Below are 18,469 nucleotides of genomic sequence, written 5' to 3' on the forward strand. Positions count from 1 at the left end.
TGCAAGTATGTATGTGAGTTCTTACTGTCCAAGATTTTTCCATTTATGCATACAAATGTATGTGTATTGAGGTACATAAAAACCTCTTTAAAATGTTTTGTGCTGCTGGATTTTCACGGTGCAGAAGGATCTGAACACGCCTGTCCAAGTTCTTATTCTGTCATACTGGAACAGAAAACGAACAATATTCTTCCCCAAATTTTTAAACACATACATATCTTTTGTAACTGATAGCACAGCTAGCTTAATGTTATCAGCATTTCTGTGGCATTCTCAGTGGCTCTGACATGTGCAGTTAAGATTAGCAGGACAGTTACAGCCCATTCTGAAATCCTCTGCCAGACTGTATTTGAAAGAGCCACCTTCATCACCATAAATGCTGACTAAAACGGGCTGGGGTGTGGGACAGACATCACCAAGAGGATTTTAGCAGAGCCCTTTCTCTGCCATCCTTTGCACTCAGATTCCTGTTCCAAGCTCTCTTTGTCCTTCCACTTGTGGTACCTCCTGCCCAGCCCTTGCCCCTCCCAGAAGGGCAGCAGCAGCAGCAGGGTTTGGGTCTGGGTGCCCTCTGCTTCTCTCAGGGGCATTTGGGGCACTGCCACTGGCTGAAGACCTGGGCTGAGGGGGAATGTAGGGGAGGTGCTGGGGCTCAAGCACTTCCAGGCAGGTGCTCATGAAGTTTGCAGCAGTATCCCTGAGTTCCTGTTATGACTCTTGTCTATATTGATGAAAAGCGCCTTTCATGACAAAGGCAGGAAACTTTTAACATGAAAACGGTCAAACTGTTGTCACAATTCAAAGCAAATATGAAGTCTGGATAGAAACACAATATAAACATTCCCAGGAGAGCTTTCTGAGACTTGTTATGCAGAGTAAAGTTGGCACAGTGTTCTATTTGCAACACTAAAAATCAAATGGGTTTTTGTTTGTTGTTTTTACAAAATTTAAGTGACATTTTATTTATTTTAAGGATCGGTTGCTGACGCACAATATTCCTCTGTCCACTGATTCACATCAGATGAGCACTCTTTCTGTAGCCACCAGAGTGCACGGCAGGCTTGAATTTGCAGTTGAAAAATCAATAATTAATTCATAGCCAAGATAAAGAGCTCAAGCCCATTAAGAGATTACCACCAATGCTGAAGATTTTCAGTTGTATTCATAGTAAAGGAGGAGGAGACTGAGAATGTTTGCCACTTAAGTTTAGTCTATGACCTATTTTTGTTCTTTCTAAGGTGCCTATCACTGGGCTATCTAAGTAACAATAAGCTAGTCACTCAAGTGTTATACTAAATATTGGTTTCAAGATAACTTAGTATAATGAAAATGAAACTTGTTTTGACAACGATAAAAATGTTTGTTCAAAAATTTTTACCATAATTCCCAAGTGAATAAGCAGCCCTTGACTTCCCCCAAAAAAGTATCTGAATTATTTTTTATTCAAAAACAACTTGCACCTGAAATATATAAATTGTTATCTAACTGATGACATTAATGTATCTGCAAGAAAAATCTTTTCAGGGAAGGGAATGTACAAGAGCTCAGAATAAAATTAGCAAATATGAAAGATTAGAGGGAAAGCAATCAATTTTGAATTTGATTAAAAATGAGTGTATTTCCATATTTCTAATATAATGTAGAGACAATGGAAAAAGGCCTAAATTGACAAGTACTTGTGTATTTTATTATTTATTTTAAAAATTTTTACTTCTTGCTGCCACTATGATAGTTACTGTCTCATAAATCACATAAGCCTGTAGTCATCCATAGCATTTAGTTCTTTGCTCAAGTGTGTGGCTAAGAGGCTATCAGAAAAAGAATCATTAGGCCTGCTCTTTTCTGCAGCCACACACCCTGACAGCACAGTCATCAGCAGTCACTGGACTGTCCTTTCATTTACCATTTCTCCAGAGTAAATCTGATTCTCCTCTTCTCCTCCCTGCCTGATGCACAGATTTCTGCAGGGGCTGTGCCCCATCGCTGTGGCTCTGCTCTAACCCAGCCCTCTGAAACGGGACAAAGGAAAAGGCTGCTGAAAAGGTATTTTGTTTTCTATAGCTTGGTGTTTCATGGACTGAAAGCCCTGCATAGCTGTGCCTTGGCTTGCCTGGGCTCAGCAGGGTTGTGCTGTGGGCATCCTCAGCACTGCTGTGACACAGCTGCCTGCAGGGACGCTGGGAAGGTGCAGACCCAGCCAGCAGCGTGTGGGGTACTGGAAGGACCAGAAGAAATGATGACATTATGGCTCTTTACGTGTCAAGAAACACTGCACAGGCAAGTCCTTGAGAATATCACCAGTAAAATGTCACATTAATTTAACTGATGATTGTGCTTACCTTATTACCTCTCAAACTTGCAGTAGCCACAGAAGTTTTTTAAATGTTTCGAAAATAGTTAGCATTGGATTGATTTTTAATTTACTGCAGTTGTTTTCTCACTGGTAACACAGTCTGAGCTGCTCAAAAAATTAGTGTAGACATTAGGTTAAACAGAAATGCACAGAACTGATGAATGTTAGCAGAAATATTTTATACAGAACAGGCTGGTAATGGCCAGAGTCTGGGGCCTTCTGGTGCCTCAGAAGAAGGACTTGATGTCCAGGCTGGTTCTAGGACATTCCCCTGGGAGGTGAGAGAAGATGTCTGCATAGCAGGTGAGCTGTTGCAGAAGCACCTGTGGAATATCTTCCAGGCTTCAGGGATTTCACTGTGCTTTTGATAATGTGTAAGTAGTTTTCAAGTGTTGGTTCACCCTTGAACAGTTTACTATGAAATCTTGATACTTTGTATTAGACACTGCACGTACTTTGAACCTTTAACTTCCATGGGTTTTTATTTTGTGCTCTAGTCAGTTTGCATATGAAGAAATACCTCCATATTTTAAACATTTTCTAAATTCTAATAAAAAACGCAAACAACTTTCTGGTGCATGTTAAATACTCACATTTGAAGCTCATCTTCCCCATGACTTTCAGTGTGAGGAAAACTTGGCTGCTCAAAGAATCACAAAATGAATTCAAAGTGATTATAAATATAATAAATTTCTTGGCATTTGAGGTGACATTGATGCAAAATTGGGAGGAAATTCCATAAGAAGGAATTAATCCTATTTCCTATAGGATTTTTCCCTCATAGAAAACAAATCTAGCCTTATTCTTTAAACAACCCCTCCTTATTCCTCCATTTGACTAAAGCTTTTAGTTTAGTTTTCTTCAAAACGTTCTTTAAAATGTAAGTAAAAATATTAGCCAGGAGGTTTCTGAATTGCAGGGCAGCAGCTGCAGCACAGAAGCCCTTGGGAGAACATGGATCTGGAGCTCAGAATTAAGTGTAGTTCCTCAAAGAATCATTTCAGCAATGTGTGAGGAGAACTGCTTCGCAGCTTACTGAATCTTAGTCACTTGTGCTTTGGCTTTTGCAACAGCCACGTGAAAAAGAAAGGGTTATTTATTAAGAGCAGAACAGTTCCCTTTTAGTTCTGTAGCAATCATGTCTCTTTTTTTCCAGTCCATGGAAAGTGTTATCTCAGGCAGCTTTGTGCAGGAAGTTCTGTTTATCACTTCCTCACAGTTGCAGTTTGTCTAGGACTTAAATATATGATATCAGATTGCATCAAAATGTGGGCCTTTGTGTGCTTAACTCATCAAAGGAGTGGACCCTCAGGACTTGATATCGCTTCACTGCATATGCAGTCATGTAGCAAAACAAAGTCTATCTAAACAGGACAGGACTATTTCTGTTGGTAGTGTAGCAAAGCTAGCAGAATTGGTGTAGTTTCAGGTATCTGCACTGTTTCACTTCTTGTTTTTAAATTTATCACTTTTTAAACAGTGACACGGTTTGCCTGTTTTTACTATGTAAACTACAACGAAAACATTGCTTCAACAATCAAAAAAAACTCAGAAACCCCAGACTCAGATGGGATTTACTTGGTGTACACTGTTGGGTTGTCTGCTTATGTGACAAAAAAAAAAAAAAAAGAATTCTAAAGTTTTGAATCCTTGTCTTTTCAGCTGGCTATTGCTCCCACAAATCTGAAATGGTAGATGGTTATCTAGACAATTGTGTGTCAAATGAGCTTAATGAGGCTGTAACAAATCCCAACATTTAGTGCAGGAGGTTGGGTACAGGTTAGGAACCTGCTCTCCCACCTTGGTGGCTCTGTTTCTATTTTCTCCAGGCTTGCCAGAGGAGTTCCCTTTCCAGCAGAGCAGGCTGCAGTGCCAGATGTTGTCTCAGGGCAGCCACAGGAAGTCTATTCAAACTGTGGAGCAGCACTTCTGCTCCAGGCAGCAGCTCCTCTGCGCTGACTCTGGTTTTTAACACCACCCTGCCCCACGCCCCTGGCAGGACCTCACCCAGCTCTATTGGCCCTCCTGCTCCACACCAGCTGCCTTCGTGTTGGCTGATAAGTGTCCAGGCATTGCACAGCCCCGGCTGGGAAGCTGCAGCTCCAGCTCCGCTTCTGCTCCTTCCCACACACTTCTGGTGTGTGTTTTAAGCACGTGATAGATGCAGAACTGAGAATATGAAATTGGGATAGTATCCACTCCAAGGTCCATGATGTAACATGCCCTCTGATTAATAAAATCTCCTAGTACTGTACAAGGGAGGAAAAAGAGGTTTAAATGACTCAGCAGTAAAAGACAAAGTGTCTCTTCTCTTCATGTCTCTTTTTTTCACCTGAGAAAGAAAAAAAAGTTGTTATTCTTAGAAGGTGGACACAGAAACTGATTGAGGGCTTTTTCCTTCTCCCTTTTCCAGTTATTTTAACTGTGTATTGGTTGATGAACATGATCAGGAGGTTGCTCCAAATCCCATCAAGCAGCTGCTGGGGCAGTCAGTCAGCAGCGTGACCTGAGCAGAGCCATCCCATCTGAGCACAGGGGTCCCAAAGCCCAGAGCTGCAGGGATGGCTCGATCTCCTGGCAGGTGCTGGCAGAATCCTGTCAGTCCTTGAGTGCAAGCTGGGGAATAATCGAGTGTCCCAGTTCCTCTGGTATCCACTCTGCCTCGCTGTGCCAAGGAAACCCTGAGGGGCGCTTCCTTTTGTCTTCCTGCCTTTGGTGGCTGCCTCCTACCACTTTTTGCACAGAAGGGGTGGTGTGGGCCTTAGCGCTCGGTAGAGCTGAGGAAATTTTTGAAAAATGCAGGACATGCTGCTGTGTGCTGTAACTTTGAGCCTTGTCAATCTTTCGTGAGGAATGAACTCTCACTTCTGGCCAGAAAACAGGAAAGTGCATAAAACCAAGGACTTTTTGAAAGAAGTTGAACTTTTCTCCCTTTTTCTTTCAGTTAGATTATATACCAAAAGTGAAAGTCGGGAACATACCTCAAAACAACTTGTCCTGCTCTTCAAAATACTTTTACTTTGAAAACAGCAGTACTTTGCAGCAAGTAATTGTGCACTGTTGCCTCATGAAGAATATGTCCCTTTTCACTGCGGTGAGGGAAACCCTGCTTTTGTTAGTCAATATGGATAACCAGTGCTGTGAAAAAGACTTTACAGCTACTAATCAGCCATATAGTTTTTCACATACACATTTGCACACTGAAAACTGGAAGTTTTGTGTAGTTCTGCTTTGTGTAACCTCACACTACCCTACAACTGCACTCTACAACTCAACTGCCCCTTTTTAGAATTTTTTTTTTTGTATTCATAAAGTCTTAAATATTTAAATAGATGATGGTACCCTATGTCAGTGAAGATGTACAGCAGGTCCGCATCTCTGGAGAGTCTGTGGCTTGTGGACTCATGGACTTGAGTGCACATAAAAGGTCTGAACAACTGAATTACTAATTAATCTTTCTAATTAAGCCAATGCCTTTAAATAGAAATCCTTTGGTGGTTCTTTTAAAAGTTGTTTATTTATTTTTTTAGGGAGGTTGTTTTTTTTTTTTTTTTTTGCGGGGGGGTGGTGGTGGTGTTAGTGTCATCAGTTTGGGGTTTTTCAGTCCTCATTCAGAGCCCCATATCTCCACCTGGAGAAGGATGTAAGGTGATGTCAGCTCTGCTTAAATCCAAGCAAGGTTAGCCAGTAGGAAGAAGCACCAGCCTAATGATTTCTTGGCTTGGGCTGCTGTAGGACTCCCGGAGATGCTAATGAATGTTAATTTAAACTTCTTATCACTACACTAGCAAGACCGTTCACACATTTTCCACAGCCACCACGGGATTTAGGCTGTTGTCCTAATTGCCATTGTTCTGGCTGCTAGCTATTATATTTACCACAAGCTGTTTTCATCTTGTTGGGAGCATGGTGCTAAACTGAAAAACACCTATCTTAGCAATTTGCTGCCTTCTGGAAGCTGAAGCAATTACAGTGGAGTATGCAGACAAGCTTCTTTACAATGTGTGTAAATTTCTGTCTGTAGTTCAAATAGATAAATTTGAGTTCCTGGAACCTTGTACCTGATTAGAAATGTAGGCTCCATAACATAAAGCACAGCACACAGTCTTTCTGGAAATGTTAAAGTTCTTTTTATTTTATTCTTTTTGAAAGATTAAATGTAACAGATTTACCAAGATGCTTGTGATCATGGTAAACCATCACGCCTGATCAGGTCTGAACTTATCCTACAACACAGCCTAATGGTGGACCCACAACCTCAGTTTGTGTCTGTTTTTACTCAATGACTCTGTCAGAGATGGATTTCTCTATCCCACAGAAGTTGTAGCTGCTCAGATGCCCACATTTGCACAGTCATGGTGGTACCAGCCTGGAAAAATACTTCAGGAAAATAAGAGCAAAGGAGAGAGACCCTTCTCATCTCAGTCCAAGAGAAATGGCTACCTTAACTTGGGACCAAATTTTTCTCACTTAATGGAGTTTGGTGTTAGATTAGCTACTTGTGGCAGCTACATGGTATGAAAAAGCACAGTCCCCTTTCAATCTTTGTGCCATCATTTTCTGCTGCCTTTTGTGCACCAGGAGCAATAGCTGTCTGACCCAGCAGCCAGCCAGCTAAGAGAGAGACAAGAAAAAAAGAAAAGCAGTTGTATCCAATATATTTTCTGCTGTTCTCATTCCTTGATCCCGTTTATGGAGAGGTCAGGAAATTTTTGCCCTGGGCAACAGATCCAGCATTTTGGGCAACAATGCTCTATAAGATTATGCTCAGCAGTAAGTTAAGATAAAACCTCAAATGTCTGACTTCCTAAATTGCTTTCTTCTCTTTCATATTTTTAGGTACAGCTATTAACCTACTTTAAAAAGGAAATTAATATCAGAAGTCATAGACTTTTATTTAGAGATTAATTTGTCCTGGAAAAAAACTTTCTAAGTTTAAACCAAGCTTAAGGTTGCCAAACAAGTTTGGTTACATGTATATTTGTTTCATTTTTCAAACTCATCTCCACTTCCTTCTTTTGCTGGAATATTTCCAACCTCATCAGAACCCAAAAGTACCAGAAATAAATTAGAGACACCCAATTTTGCAAAGCATAGGTCTTCTTGTGCTGAGAATCCTGAGCTAGGACTTGGGAAATCTAGGTTCAATTTTCTGCCTTGCCACTCATTTGGAGTTTGATACTGGATAAAGTATTTGATACAACGAGTCTCTGCTTCAGGCACCCACCTGTGAGTTGGCTGGAGCAGGGAGATCATGGGTTCAATCCATGTACAGGCCATTCACTAAAGAGTTGGACTCAATGATCCTTGTAGGTCCCTTCCAACTCAGAATACTCTGTAGTTATTCTCTATTTCCAGTAGTTAATCTGTGGTTCCACTCTGCTGTTTGTGAGCACAGAGAGGCCCTTTAAGAACAACAAAACGCTGTCACATTTAGACAAACATAGGATTGGGGTTTGTTTCCCAAATCATTATTTTTATCTTTTTTCAACCTGCTGGAGAACAACCTGTAGTGTTTGTTTCTGGAGCCATATTATCCCTGTCCTAAGCAGCTCTGTGTGTGTGTGTGTGTTGTGACAGTGTCACTGCTGGCCAGGTGACCTGGGGTGGGATGTGCTACACAGCCCATCTTCAGTGGGGCTTTTACAGGGACTCACTGAAGAGGTACTGTCTTCAATAAGACATTTGAAGTTTTTTTTTTTCTTTAAGATCTAAAAGTTAGCAAGTCTTGAGCAATGAGTATATTCATGTTTGTATTCAGCAGTGTGACTTGCTGGGCAGTGCATCTAGAAGAGCCATTCTGGCTCTGAATTCAAGCACAGAAGGGATGATCTGACCCTAAGATTAGAGATCCTGGCTTTGGAGATCAACTTGTCATCTCACACAGTCACTTTCTGGTAACCCAGTCTGGGTGTTCTGCACATGGAGAGCTGTGTTCCCAGATGCACAGGAGAATGGTGAATTTGAAAGGTATAAATGAATGTCTGAAGGGTAGTCCAGCTTCTCATCAACCTTGACTCCAGTTAATGATCTGAAGAATGTGCTTGTTATCTTGGGGAATGGTGAATCAATTCACCTGCCAGTTTTAGTGAAAGTTTTGCTCTTTGGATTTGTATTTGCAAAAATAAATAGAATAAGTGTAGCACAGAGCCAGGTGTTGACAAGGATTTTTTAGCACTACAAGAATCCTCAACTATTACATTAAAATCACATCAAATTCCATGGTCTTTCTTCAGTCAAAAGATACTAGGAGGCAAGGGTGTAACTTATTACAGGTATGAATAATAAATTATGAACACATTACCTATTTTCATGAGTTAGCACTTTGAATATATCCTGCTAGATTTCATGAGTCAAATTTTTGAAAGGGCTAAGTAAATACAAAAATTAAAACATTTAATCCTGGACATGCTATTAGTTAGAAATTCAAACAAAACAAACAAAACTAATTCCAGCAAACTACTCAGCAAAGCACTTTGCAAAAGAAAGGCTCACAAGTAATTAGATTCCCAGAAAAAAATTAATTGCAGCTGCCTCAGCAGTTAAAAAAGACAAGTATCGAAGTTTATTATAACATTGCTGTGTAATGGTTTACATATTTGTCCATTGCACTTAAGAAGAATAATTTAAAAATTATTCTCAAGCAAATGACTAAGCTCTTAATAAAGTGCTATTGTACTCACTGAGTCATTTGCCTTCATCATTAGACAATGACTAAGCTATCTTTTGAATCTTAGCTATGTACCTGTATAAATAAATTACCATAATACAATTACTGTATTATTCTATTTTTAAATTTTCATAGTATTGTCCAGTTTTATATTACGTGGTTTTGAAAAGCTATCTACAAGAAAGAACATCTGTATCCACATGTGAGTTTAGTCAAAAAGACTAAAGTCAAAGGCATTTTCATTGCAGTAAGTTCTAATGACAAATGAAAGAATGCTTTGAACTTGAAGCCGCTTGGACATCCAACCTAAGTATTTTTGTTGTAGATGCAAAACCTGGAACCTGGAATTGTTGCTAGCTGCTTCAGAAGCACTAAGAAAACCAGAAGTTGAGTAAGCCGGAGTAACATGATGTAGCTTTCAGTACTTGGTACACTTACACCTAAGCAAATGTGTTTGGGTTATGATTGGATATGATGCATAGGCCACATATGTTTCTGAACAGTTGCATTGCATTACAGTAGTGGGTGAGGTCCTAAGATTGGATTTGATATTGAATATAAACCAACAATAAGAAGTTCAAAGTTAGTTCCACAATTTTTAAGAGTTTGACAGTAGTCCTCGTTGCAGTAAGTTCACATCTGGTGAACTGTGTATAGAAGACCTATGCCTGTATGGTTGTGAACAGTCTGATTTGTGAAAATGTGGTGGTTTATGCTAGACAAGAGTTTTTGTGGGTGACAAACATTCTTCACACCAATCATTGTTTCAAAATCTTCTCGTAAAGCTGTTTTGAGGAATTGAGTTTCAAGGTTGGTTTGGTTTTTGAGGGTTTGTGTAGATCTCTCTGCTTCCAGGCTGTGAGTACGGTGCTTCTAAGCCTATAAAAACCAGGACTCTGCAAAACACTCCCTTTTTTACAGCCTGTCTAGACCTCTAGAAATTGGGAGTGTCCAGCACTTAACAACTGATGGCTGAGTGTGTGTATAGACTTGGTTAACTGCATAAATGCCATCTCAACCCTTAACTCTGAATTTTTGGCACTAGTCAATGAGTGATTTACTCTTCAATTAATGAGCAAGTGCAGTGCATATCTCACCAGGTCTGCTATATTGTACCATTATCAAAAGGTAAATACAAGTACACCAGCCAGAATCATCACAGATTCATAAAATATCCTGAATTGGACGAGACCCACAAAGATCACCAAGTCCAGCTCCTGTTCCTGCACAGGAACATCCCTGAGTCACACCATGTCCCTGAGAGCATTGTCCAAACACTTCTGTTCTGTTGTACGGGCAGTTGTCACCTGTAATAAGGAGTTTTCAGTTTTCCTCACTGCAAACCCTGGGCATGGCTCAGGGCATGGCAGAAGCCTCAGGGCATGGCAGAATCCATCTGGGTCCCAGTGATCAGGAGGAATGAGGCACACAGCACAGCAGGAGACTGGATGTGTGCAGTGAGCTGTGCTGTGCCCACACAGCCTCCCCAAATGAGCGCCTCTCTGGGTGAGAAGGTTCTGCTGGGGATGCCCAGGTGAGGGATGCTGGTCCTGGAATGGTCCTGCAATGACCCCTGTAGCTAAGGAAGAATTGAAGGGCTCAGGAAAAAGTGTTCTGAGACTCTCAAAGATGTTGATTGCCATTTAACTCCAAGAGGCCCCAGCAACAAGGATCTCAGTGAAGCACTCAACCATTTAAAGCGATCTTAAAATGCTTACTGTCTTGCAACCAGTAGAAATGTTGAAGTAGCAGGCAGGGAGATGGGGTCCCTTATTTTTCTGGATGTTTTGGAGCTGTTTCAGCTCTAACAAAGCAAATCCTATTGTGATTAGTTTTCTTTAAGTCTGCTTTCAAGGGGTCATCCTGAAACTGAGAGGCAATCCTGTCTCTGTCTCTCTGCTACACTAAGCTGGGCTTCAGTCCAGCTGCCAAAAAGGAAAAAAGGGAAGAAAAAAAAAAAAAGAGAGAGGGGAGTTTATTAAACGTATTAAAACAAATCAAGAATGTTCAAATGACTTTTTTTTTAAACACATAACTCTCTGAATTTCAACTAGCTATTTATTGACCAAAGTTTATTATTTCTCTCTCATTTTTAATCCTGTTGATGATTAAGTATTTTAAGTAGTAGTAGTTAATTCTTATTAGAACATTTCCCTTCCTCTTTTCCCTCTTCAGCTCATGCTTTATATTTACAGAGAACATCAGGTAACAAGGCAAGCCTGGCTTCTGACCAAAAAGGTATTTTAGCTAGAAATTCATTAGTGCATACAAAAACAGCCAGCCTTGTTTAAAGGCACTTCTTACACAAGAAGAAAGGGGTTCAATTACCATATTTCATTTAAAGTGAAGATTAAACATCTTTACCAGGACAGTGCACTAATCCCATGAATCCTATTTATGTTGAAATGTACTGCTATTGGCAATAAACAGCAATTTGAGAAGTCATAACCCAAGGAAATAATTGTCAAGTGACTTTAGAGCTCCCTATAAATTTCCTCTTCATGACTTTGGCAGTAGTGTTCAACAACAGAGTTAAATATTTGTTTTAGGTGCTCCTGCCTTTAACAGACTAATTAAAAAGATGGAATTCTTTGATTCTATCTCAAATAATTTTACTTCTAATCTCTCTCAGGCAAAGTCAGCTCTGTAAATGGAACTAAACATATTTTTTTTCTGAATGGAGACTTTACAGTATAGCAATAAATTCAAGCACTGGGAAAGTAAATGCAACTGAAGTACCCTTAATGATGCTATTGTGTAGTTGTTATGGTTGTTATCCCATTACACAGACCTTTACCTTGAAGGCCATAAATTCTTTGAGAAATAATTCTAATGGTAAGGTGCATTACTTAAATGTTGTGTTTCAAAATTATGAAAACCATTATTTAAGTTTGAAAAACCAAGTCACACAAACTGAAGTAGTAATAATGGAGGGGAATTAAACTTTAGCTTACCATGCAAACCTTCTAAATTTGTATTTCCTGAGAAACTGCGCAATGGAGCTGTTCCCAGAGCTGCTTCTTGTAATTTGCATCACACACATGCCTGGAACTTGCCATCAAGGATCAGGCCCTCATTCTGCTCTGCTCTGCAAACTTAAAACCAGTGCCTGAACCAAAAATTGTCAGTCTAAATACCTGACCCAACGCCCAGTGAAGTCAATGGAAGATTTTTCATTGATTTTAATGATTTAGTTCAGGAGCTAAGTAAGAATTTCTAAGACAAAAATCAATATTGTCCCACAGTGGTAATGTTTTCATGTGGTTCTATTGATCCTTTTGACACAGATTACAGGATACCTTGGCACTGTCAACACACCAGGTTTTAACAAACTGATTTGATTTATTAACACCTTTGATTAACATCTGAAGTAGCAAGTATTTATCAAATGTCAGCAAACAAATGTTCAACAGATGGATCACCACCAAAAAAATGACTTGTTGCACAATGTAAGCTGAAGTTCAATAGGAAAAGGCTTTCTGTAAAATCAGTTTATGTGAGAGCCCTACCATGATATGCACAGCATAAGCTGGGTATTGAAAAACTGGGTTTTTTTTTTAACCAACTGTATAATCAGGCCTAAAAAATGCTCTTACCTCCCCTGGAGTACCTTTACTTACCTCCTTTCATGAATGGTGAAAAAAAAAATTGCCATGACAGCATGGTTGTAAAAATTATGCCAAATTTTTCAAATCCAATGGAACTTTCTTGTTCTGTCAGTTATGCTTTATGATTTTATAGCCCATCTTCTAAGTAAATACAGTGAAATGCATAATTCTCTTTCAGAAAGACTGCAATCCATTGCTGTATTTGGAGCATCTGACTTACAAATGGAAGTCCTGGGGCATCAGAAGTGGGACTGGTTGTCAATGATATTTACAATGTGATTGTTCAATTGACAGCCCTGTAATTTAGCTTTGCCCCTTTATAAACCAAGCAAAACCCTTCAGTCATTTCTTGAGAATGACTCTGAAGCCTCTAATTCAACTTGATTTTTGTATAGCTACTTGAAAAAAATAAATAATTCATAAAATTTAACAATTGTATAATAGTAATCTAATGGTGCACACCTTTCTTACTACATAAAAGAAAATCTACTCTTTTATGACATGATATTGTTTCTCAGTTTACTAATAGTCACCAGAATGATCCCCAGGTTTAAAATATCATTTCCTCCCTTCGAAAGGATCTTTTTCTCCTGGAAGAATATTTGAAACCTTTCAGAATTTTCCTGATCCAAACCTAAAACTACAAGTTACATCTGACACAGACTAAGATGGGCTACATTCATTTGTATTTTCCAGACCAATATAAAGCCTAATTTGCTAATGGAATTGGTAATCATGTATCATACATAAGCTCTTACAGTATGAATATCTCTAACAGTTAAATCGATCATAACAAAAATGTGGATATCATGTAAATCTTATCAGGATCACTAAAATAATGGCACCTCTGTTTACAAGGTGTCGATTGGTTTTAGAGGCTTTGATAATGACTCCAGACAGTCAATAAATACAGAGACTTTTACATGGCCACTAGGAGCCGAACTAAACTATCTAATCTTTTTAAAATGACAGACAACACAATGAACTCTGAACTTAATCCCCTCCAAACATTAAGGAGACAGTTCAGTGCTTAAAGTACTATTCAAACTCAAACCCTACATTAAACAAAAATCATTAAGTGTCTGATTTAAACACACAGGAAAATTCAGAGGTAAGACTGATTTTCCCTTCCCATTGTGCCTGGGCACTGGTCTGTGGTGGGCTCCAGGTCTGTCGGTTGCTTGTCTTTGGGAAGGAAAATACCTCTGTGCCTTTTGAAAGTTTGCAGTCAAAGCATTGAAAAAAACCCTTTAAAACTGAAGGCTTAATTGCTTTTTGTCTCAGTCAGGTAAAATTTCCCCTAAGTTTTGAAGCAGACATGGGAGACAATGTTATATGCTACATTTCAAGTTGCAAAATTTACACTGTTGGGCTCATAACCTCTGAAAATGATACATTGTCTTTAAGAGGAGAAGGAAACTGTAAATGTAAAGCTTATGTTACACTGAGAGATGGGGAAGGAGGGTGGCAGGTAACGGCTAACATATAAGTGGTGTATGTATATGTAAATATATTAAATCATCCTTTATTTCAGCTTGTCAATTTTTGAAATAAATAAGAGAACCATCCAACTGTAGGACAGTTTCATCCAGTAATAACAAAGTAAGAGAAGAGAAATTAGAAATATCTTTTAAATTATCATTAGCAATTCTTCTGAGATAATTGTTTGCTTTCTAACATTATTAGAATCCCTATTTGCAGTGCAAATCTGAATCCTTCCAGTACTGCTAAAAGTTCATTATTACCCTGTTTTCCATGAAATGCATATTCTCTGTGCCTTTTGTCAGTTTGTCTTATAAATGTACCTCTCTGGGTAATGAAAAGAGGAATTAATCTGTTCTAATCTTTTCACTGCATCCCTTTTGCTTCCTAATGTAAAATCTGATGTGAAAAATGTTTTTGTTTTATTCTTAATGTGACTCAGATATCTTTAATGTCTTTCCTGGCTAATTTTAATCTTTCCTGGAGATAGGATGTGTTAAATATCTGAATTTGTAATTAATGAATTCCACTAAATAGATAATATTTCCTGAAATCATAGTATCTCAGGTAGACTGCTGTATGCAAAGGGGGAAATATGATTTAAATCATCATTTGGACTTCACATTTTTTAATTACCAAAATCTGCTTACATTGTAGAATGCAATTTTTTGTTCTACAATTTTGCAGTTTAGTTTTATAGTATCCTCATTGCCTTGGTAAATTTCAGTATACAAATGGCTTCAAATATTTTATGTTATTAACAATGGTTCTTAAGTCAGGAATTTCTGATATTCCCACTAGCTGGGTTTTGCCATGATTAATTATTTAATCTTACCTTTCCTGCAGTGCTTGATGAGCAGACTATAGCTTCTTGTTGTTGTCACTCAGATGAGCTACATTATCAGGACAGCCTTAATTTTACAATGGATTATTATCTGTGTTCTCAGGATGAGATCAACCAGCAGAAGTGAGAGTGTGAGTATTTATTTGGCATCAATGTGTGATATTTTAAACCATTTTCTGAAGTCTGAATTTACATTAACTGTATACAAACTCTATCTTGATTTCAGACTCCAGTTACGTGAATAGATTTTCTTTACTGAACAAAACATTTCAAGATATTCTAATTTTAAAAACCCTCTAAATCCTTACTTTAGAATATTTTTATTTTTTATGTTTGGCTGACAGGTTTTTGATAATCAGTACTTTCTCTGGTGATCATTTGTGGTAGAATTAGTGGAATTTCATGACAGCCTTTTCCTTAGCAAGAGTTGCCTTTCCTTTCCATGGTGGCCTAATTAGTATTTCCTGAATCAGAGAATAGCTGAAACATTATGAAACATTAGCTGAAACAAATAGCTGCAACATTATGAAACATGAAATGTTTCATAATGAAAAAAAGGAAGATAAAGTACCAGAGCTCTGCCAGGTCTGTGCTGAATGAAAATCCACAACTGCCAACATATTTGGCTTCTGTTTTTTTTCCTCCTTAATTTCTTTAAAACTTTTCTTAGTCATTCTGATAGATTGCTTCCTAAATCTGCCCCTGATTTGTTACCATGCATTTAAGGACAAGTACAGTAGTACACCAAAATCTTACAATAGGAAAGTTTGTGTTAAAGAACTGTGCAACTGGTTGTGAATAACATCTAACCAGGACGCAGCTAGAGCAGAACCTACAAGTGTCTGTAAGATAAACTGCACCATCTTTTCTCTCAGAAGCTCCTTGGTCCATGCTTTCTCTCCTGTTCTCTTTCCTTTACCAAATTCACTGCATTTGGGCATTGCCATCACACATCAAGTTATAACTAAGATTAGTTGAAGGCATTTGTACTTTTTTTTCTCTATTTGTACCAGTAGTAGTAATGACAGAGTTTAAGAAAGCTGAATGATGCCTGCTGGCAATGTGGGCAAAGCATCCTGGGCACGGGCTGGATGGCAGAGGACCCCCAGACTCACTGTGTCCCCTTGCTGTGACTGTCCCTGGTGCACCTTGTGTAACACAGGCCCCCAGCTCCCCTCACCATGGTGGAGCAGTGGGGACCCCTCCTTGGCTGGCTGTGCTGCTCAGGGCTGCTTGCTTGGAGGGCCAAGCTGTCCCTGTGCCATGGGGCGCTCTGGAACTGCTACTGGGGCTGGCCTGGGGACATTGGTGTGCTGCTGTGTGGGGTCTGCCTGCAGTGATTCACCTTGCATTTCTAAAGCATGGAGCTCTCCTATCATTTGTAGCTTGCTCCCAGCACGGTGTTACCTCCAGTGTGGCTCAGAACTGGTGTCTGTGGAGGTCCTGCTCTCCTGAATGAAAACCAAGTATTGCCTTTTGGATAAAATCCCAGGCGTGTCATGGCCAGTGAGCTTCCAAACCAAGAAGAAAGACAAAGGTGTGACTTTTTTTTCCTCTAAAAAAGAATAGCATTTACCAAATCTTTAATTCCAAACAGTGCAGCAATTTCACAAGGAGTACTCAGCAGTTTTCCAATTTTTTAATTGATCAGTGCCCTTACTTTGCCTATATGTGTATTTATAGCAGTGTAACACTAAACCAGATTTGCCTTTGTTTTTGTGATTTATGTATTTTTTTTCTTGAACAGGAAAGCATTCATTATCAAATGTTGTGAGAACAATACAGTAACTGGAGGTTATTTTATATGAAAATATTGTTGATTGTTCCTCCTCTAGAAATCTCTCTTGGCAGCTCACTTCCTGCCAAATGAATCAGCAAAAGCTGCTCATGAAAGTTGTTAATATATAATACAATCACCCAGAACTGCACTTGGTCCTTATCTATAAAGTCCTTTTGTGATCAATGATTCACATCACCTTTTGATTACAGTCTCTGAGCACAAACAGTTTCTTAATATAAATTAATGGCCTTGGAATTCTAAACAAACATTCCCTTTTGTTTAGCATCATTTCCTATTTTCATACCAAAACAGAGTCTTATTGTAATTGTTCAGTTTTCACTGGAAAAAGTGTTTGTGGCCTGGAATGTTCTCAAAAAACAAGCGGTTCCTTTCAAAGCTAATAGTGTTGATTTACAAGGTCTAACGTGCCATGTTAATTGAATATAGCTAGGAAATATTACAAAAAAGCAGCTAATGTGGTGTGACACTTTAAACAATGATTCTTGAACCCATTTACTGGAAAAGAGATTTTTTTCTTGAAGTATAGTATTATTTGGCAATGTTGTTTCCTTGGCTGGTTTTTCTTTTTTTTTTTTTTTTCCCCAGTAATAAGACCCAGCTATCTAAGCAGCAGATAGTCAAGGTACTTCCTTTAAATTTCCTGATTGCTGTTAACACTACTGAATAGGCATGGGCTCTTCAGCAAAATGAATACTGAAGATTTCCTCTGGCCAGATCTGACTAGAAGAACAATTAAATACCAACCATCATGCAGTGATAATCTAATGCTAACTTTCCCTCTTACAAACTTCAGGGAGCATGAGTGGAGAATGTAGCAGAAGCATAAGCCTGACCTGCACAGAACTGGTGCAAAAAATTATCTGATAATATTCCTTTCTAAGGCAGAGTTATTTCACTTAAATCAATTAGGTGGAGTTCTAACTAAACTGAAATAAGAACCTGAGAGACTGAAAATGCCTATGGAGATATTTAGTTTAATTAATTATTAGCTAAAGTGATTCAAGCCTATATTCAGACAAGGTTGGGTTTTTTCTTCCTGAAGTATTAAAAGAATAAAGGCCATGATAAAAATGATCGAACTTGTTAGTGGGTTGTTCATAGCAGTTTCAATTAAAGCAATTCTGTTTGCAGTGAGAACAGACTCAGAGTGGGCACCACGTCTGTCACTCACTGTGGCTCAGCTGACAGAGCAACTCATCAAGCTGGGACCACTTGGCCATCACCAGTCAGATGTTCATCATGCACTCATCCTAACATCAAAAGTAGTTTTAATTTCTGACTTGTTCATATCCCAGATTAGAACAGGGGCTGTTTTTCTCAGGAAAGTTCTCCTGGGTTACATAAGGAATACAGACATTGTGGCTATCTAAGATTGGATGCTCTTAAAAGTGTGGAGAAATAAAAGCCCTCCTGTTCAAGGAAAGTAATGTCCTCCAGAAAACAATCTGTAATAGAGCTCCCCACTGCCTATAAAGGAGCAAAGCCCTCAGGCTCCCAGGGCATGCCCTTGACTCAGCGTTTTAGTCAATGCCTGTTCCTTAAAAGCACTGGTAAGCAGAGAGAAAAATTTTTATGCATCAGTGTTTTGTTCTGTGGAATGATAAAGATGCTACTTTGTAGCATCATTCAAATGCAATGCTGAAAAAATATGGTTTGTATGTTGCAATGAAAATGAAATAGTACTTGTTCTTCAATGGCAACTAGCATTATA

Source organism: Agelaius phoeniceus, chromosome 9 (assembly GCF_051311805.1).
Source record: "Agelaius phoeniceus isolate bAgePho1 chromosome 9, bAgePho1.hap1, whole genome shotgun sequence".
NCBI lineage: Eukaryota > Metazoa > Chordata > Aves > Passeriformes > Icteridae > Agelaius > Agelaius phoeniceus.